Below are 6639 nucleotides of genomic sequence, written 5' to 3' on the forward strand. Positions count from 1 at the left end.
TATATCAGGATTTATATTACATTATAGTATGCCTTGTAATACACACACACACACACACATATATATATATATATATATAATATTTACTTACTTTCTTTTTTGCTAACCTGGGGTGTCCAAGCTTCGCCCGATTCTTTTAAATATGAAGCAAAAGAACCGTTAAACCGAAAATAGAGATTGATAGAATGTATTTAATTGAAACATTTATGAAAACTTTTGTACTTGATTGTCACAATTTTTTCTTTTTGTACCAATGTATTACACCTTTAAAACTTGTTATGCCCTGGAATAATTAACCCAGAGAAAAGAGAGATCCAATGCGCGAAGTGACGTGACTTAATGCATTCAAATAAATAACATCGTTACTGAAAAGGGGCATATGCAAAATGCTTTACACATTAATTTGGATATATTCTCCTATCACATGGTGTTTTTGTCATATATATCCTTTTTTTATTTTTCGATGGAGTATAAAAGTATTATTTATCAAAAAAGGCGTAGCGCAGTAGTAATAACACATGTTATCACCCAATAATAAGAGGTTTCAAATTCGATATTCATTGTGTGTTATTCGTGCCTTTTTATTAGGAGAAAGTCTTATTATATCAGGATTGATATTTCATTATAGTAGGCCTTGTAATACATACATATATATAAATAATATTTATTTACTTTTTTTTTACTAACCTAGGGTGTCCAAGCTTCGTCCGATTCTTTTAAATATAAAGCAAAAACAAAAGCAAAAGAACCGTTAAATCGAAAATAGAGATTGATAGAATGTATTTAACTGAAACATTTATAAAAAATTTTGTACTTGATTGTCACAATTTTTTCTTTTTGTACCAATGTATTACACTTTTAAAGTTTGTTATACCTCGGAATAATTAACCCAGAGAAAAAAGAGAACCAATGCGCGAAGTGACGTGACTTAATGCATTCCAATCAATAACATCGTTCCTGAAAATGGGCATTTGTAAAATGCTTTACACATTAATTTGGATATATTCTCCTATCACATGGTGTTTTTGTCATATATATCCTTTTTTTTATTTTTCGATGTAATATAAAAGAATTATTTATCAAAAAGGGTGTAGCGCAGTAACAGTAACGCATGTTATCACCCAATAATAAGAGGTTTCAAATTCGATACTCATTGTGCGTTATTCGTGCATTTTTATTAGAAGAAAGTCTTAATTATATCAGGATTTATATTTCATTATAGTAGGCATTGTAATACACACATATATATAAATAATATTTATTTACTTTCTTTTTTGCTAACCGGGGGTGTCCAAACTTCACCCGATTCTTTTAAATATGAAGCAAAAACAAAAGCAAAAGAACCGTTAAGCCGAAAATAGAGATTGATAGAATGTATTTAATTGAAACATTTATGAAAACTTTTGTACTTGATTGTCACAATTTTTTCTTTTTTGTACCAATGTATTACACCTTTAAAACTTGTTATACCCCGGAATAATTAACCCAGAGAAAAAATAGATCCAATGCACGAAGTGACGTGACTTAATGTATTCAATACAATAACATTGTTACTGAAAAGGGACATTTGCAAAATGCTTTACACATTAATTTGGATATTTTATCCCATCACATGGTGTTTTTGTCATATATATCCTTTTTCATTTTTCGATGTAGTATAAAAGTATTATCTATTAAAAAAGGTGTAGCGCAGTAGCAGTAACACATGTTATCATCCAATAATAAGATGTTTCAGATTCGATACTCATTGTATGTTATTCGTGCCTTTTTATTAGGAGAAAATCTTAATTATATCAGGATTTATATTTCATTATAGTAAGCCTTGTAATACACATATATATAAATATTATTATTTTTTATTTTTTTTGCTAACCTGGGGTGTCCAAACTTTGCCCGATTCTTTTAAATATGAAGCAAAAACAAAAGCAAAAGAACCGTTAAATCGAAAATCGAGATTGATAGAATGTATTTAATTGAAACATTTATGAAATTTTTTTTACTTGATTGTCACAATTTTTTCTTTTTGTACTAATGTATTACACCTTGAAAACTTGTTATACCCCGAAATAATTAACCCAGAGAAAAAAGAGATCCAATGCGCGAAGTGATGTTGCTTAATGCATTCAAATCAATAACATCGATACTGAAAGGGGGAATTTGCAAAATGCTTTACACATTAATTTGGATATATTCTCTCGAGCAAATTACAAAAAAAAACCCAAATTTTGTAAAAAGTCTCAGTTTTGTCTTAAATTTTGTTTTGTAACAAAAAAAACCATAAGTTTTCTAAAATGTCTCAATAATGACCTCCGTTATAACTTCCGTCAATTTTTGTTGCTGATGGTGGGTCCCTTTAACAGTCCACGTAGGTCACACGCAGGCAAAAATTGACGGAAGTTATAACGGATGTCATTTTTGAGACATTTTAGAAAACTTACGGTTTTTTCTGTTACAAAACAAAATTTAGGACAAAACTGAGACATTTTATAAAACTTGGATTTTTTTTGTAATTTGCCCTATTCTCTCATCACACGGTGTTTTTGTCATATATATCATTTTTTATTTTTCGATGTAGTATAAAAGTATTATTTATTAAAAAAGGTGTAGCGCAGTAACAGTAACGCATGTTATCACCCAATAATAAGAGGTTTCAGATTCGATACTCATTGTGTGTTATTCATGCCTTTTTATTAGGAGAAAGTCTTAATTATATCAGGATTTATATTTCATTATAATATGCCTTGTAATACATATATATATAATATTTATTTACTTTGTTTTTTGCTAATCCGGGATGTCCAAATTTCGCCCGATTCTTTTAAATATGAAGCAAAAACAAAAGCAAAAGAACCGTTAAATCAAAAATAGAGATTCATAAAATGTATTTAATTGAAACATTTATGAAAACTTTTGTACTTGATTGTCACAATTTTTTCTTTTTGTACCAATGTATTACACCTTTAAAACTTGTTATACCATAGAATAATTAACCCAGAGAAAAAAGAGATTCAATGCGCGAAGTGACGTTACTTAATACATTCAAATCAATAACATCATTACTGAAAGGGGGCATTTGCAAAATGCTTTACACATTAATTTGGATATATTCTCCCATCACACGGTGTTTTTGTCGTATATATCCTTTTTTTTCGATGTAGTATAAAAGTATTATTTATCAAAAAATTGTAGCGCTGTAGCAGTAACGCATGTTATCACCCAATAATAAAAGGTGTCAGATTCGATACTCATTGTGTGTTATCCGTGCCTTTTTATTAGGAGAAAGTCTTAATTATATCAGGATTTATATTTCATTACAGTAGGCATTATAATACATATATATATATATATATAAAATACCCCGGAATATTTAACCCAGAGAAAAAAGAGATCAAATGTGCGAACTAACGTGACTTAATGCATTCAAATCAATAACATCGTTACTGAAAAGGGGTATTTGCAAAATGCTTTACACATTAATTTGGATATTTTCTCCCATCACATGGTGTTTTTGTCATATATATCCTTTTTTTATTTTTCGATGTAGTGTAAAAGTATTATTCATCAAAAAAGGTGTAGCGCAGTAGCAGTAAAGCATGTTATCACCCAATAATAAGAGGTTTCATATTCGATACTCATTGTGTGTTATCCGTGCATTTTTATTAGGAGAAAGTTTTAATTATATCAGGATTTAAATTTCATTACAGTAGGCCTTATAATACATATATATATATATAGTATCCCGGAATAATTAACCCAAAGAAAAAGGAGATCCAATGCGCGAATTGACGTGACTTAATGCATGCAAATCAATAACATCGATAATGAAATGGGACATTTGCAAAATGCTTTACACTTTAATTTGGATATATTCTCCCATCACATGGTGTTTTTGTCATATATATCCTTTTTTTTATTTTTCGATGTAGTATAAAAGTATTATTTATCAAAAAAGGTGTAGCGCAGTAGCAGTAACGCATGTTATCACCCAATAATAAGAGGTTTCAGATTCAATACTCATTGTGTGTTATTCGTGCCTTTTTATTAGGAAAAAGTCTTAATCATATCAAGATTTATATTTCATTACAGTAGGCTTTGTAATACATATATATATATAATATTTATTTACTTTTTTTTTTACTAACCTGGGGTGTCCAAGCTTCGCCCAATTAATTCACGGGGTTTCGTGAACCCCCGGCGACGCACGGAACGGGTAATCACGTCAAAAGCGTTTCGGTGGTTCCAAGGGGTTTCGAATTCGGGATCGGATGGATACTGAAGCTTCTCCTTAACCATTAGGCCAAACCCTTGAAGTTATATTGCAAAAGAAGGAAACTATCTTTATTTTTTAATTTCTTTTGTTAGGAATTTTGTTTCTTACTGTAACTCTATTGATGGAGGAGAAAGGAAATCTCAATGGTGCATGCATGCATAAAGATAGAACGTGCGCTCCAATTGTACAAAAGGATGAAAGGTTAATTCACATTTCGATCTACAAGAAAAATTAAATAATTAACAAACAGAACATAAATAATATTATTCCTACTCACCTCCCAAATAGGAAAAAAAAAGGAAAGAAAATAGGAAGAAAAAGTAACTTCTGCTCTTATTTAGGATCCCTTTATGGTCACTGACCTTTTGATGGAAAAAGGAACCCGACGCCGGACACTTTCGAGCTGTCTCACGTTTACGAAAGCAGCAATGCATTGCTCTTATTGTACATATAATAATTTGCGGCAACTATATAAAATATACGTATATATATTCCAGCAAATATACATATATATGTGTGCATACACGCAATAATATATAGGTAACAATTATTTTATGTTCTATGGATGATTTCTTCGTTATTGCGAAATCTCTTGAGAATGTTTTTTTCAGGATTTGTGCTATGGTTTTACTTGAACTCATCGAATTGCCTGCAGCATCATGTCGGGCGGGTTTTTACACCAGATTACGTTGGTAGACTTTATTCATGTTTGTTGTAATTATTTTTCAATGTATATTAACAAAAATATATTAAGTTTGCTGTATGAAAATATGAGAAATCAATTCTTATAGAAAAAAAACTGAGAAGATTTTGCAGTGGACGGCTGATCAAAATACATGTGAGTTATGTGGATTGATTATGGAAACGAGAGATCATGTGTTTTTCTCGTGCTCAGTCACCGGATGCGCATTTGGCTAAGCGTGCTAAGCAGGATTGGAATCTGCAGGAATGGTATGTGTAGCATGGAGCACTGGATCAGCTTCGATCCAAACACTCAAAGCCTTGATAGTGTCATATTGAGGCTCTTATGGGCATGTATATTATATATTTGATCCAGCAGGAGTGCAATAAGAGGATCTTCGACAAGACTGTATCTCTCGTTGCAGCTTTAGTTAGGATGATCATTTCGAGTGGAAACGAACGCATTGCTGCTTTTTCTAATGTAAGGCATATGATAGTCAAGTTTGTTTTTGCAGCAAAGTTATGCTTAAAGGCAGATGAGTAGTGGCCTTGGGCCTGAGTGTAGGCCTGCGTGCCTTAAGTATGCATTTGGTTTCGGAGTATAATTATTACTCTACTCTACTCCACGAGATGAAGACAAAATAGTTAGAAATTTTATAATTAAAAAAATTGATTATAATAATTGTTAAAAAAGTATGTGCGATAATTTATTATAAAACTTACGAAAATTTGGAAAAAAAATGAATAGTTAGGATAATTTAATATTAAAAAATTAGTTGTAATAGTAGTTAAGAAAAAGTATTTAAGAGAATGTATTATTAAATTAGAAAAAAAGATAAAAAAATAAATAATAATTGTGTTGTTGAATTGAGGGAAAAATATAATAGAGTAAAATTATGTTGAAAACCAAACAAATTTTTTTAAGGTATGTATGTTTTTTGTTTTTGGATGGGTGTTGAACAGTTGAACTCTATAACCACTTTTTTTTTTTTTTACTCTGGTCTCTGGAAGCCTAACGCCCCGACTAATTCAGTTTAAGCCATGTCGACTCACTAAAGAATAAAACTCTCCCGATCAAGAATTTTCTCCATTATTGGTGATGTAAACAGTTATCGATGAAATAAAACACCAATACTAATACAAAATAATAATAATTTCCTGAAATGCATAATTATTGCAAACACAGATACTTATTCTTACACTTGATGTCACATATATAAATGCAATTATATGAAAGGCTCATATGTGCACCAAAAATATATACAACTTTGAGAAACACTACCATCATTTTTCAGATTGATTATTTTCTAAATTCATCATCGATCATGTAACAATTTAGCAACTGATGTGTCAGCAAAGTCCAACTTTTGAACTCGACATGTAGATGTATTAAGACATGAGTGATACATCAAATATTCGACGAAGCAGGAAGGGATTCGATAGATAATTTGAGTCACGAGGATATAGCAGCTCATGATTTAATTAGAGAGACGTTTAACACTACAAGAAATACCCCTATTAGAGACAAATAATGGGAGGCAATTATAACATTTGTCTCTAAAATCCTTTTTCTGAGACAAATACAAACATATGCCTCTTATTTGGATTTTATTTATCTATAAAGCACCTAAACTTAATACTTTAATAAATAATAAATTTGTATCACAAATATTAGCAGCAAATTAGTC

The sequence above is a fragment of the Punica granatum genome, chromosome 3 (assembly GCF_007655135.1).
Source record: "Punica granatum isolate Tunisia-2019 chromosome 3, ASM765513v2, whole genome shotgun sequence".
In the NCBI taxonomy this organism is placed as follows: Eukaryota; Viridiplantae; Streptophyta; class Magnoliopsida; order Myrtales; family Lythraceae; genus Punica; species Punica granatum.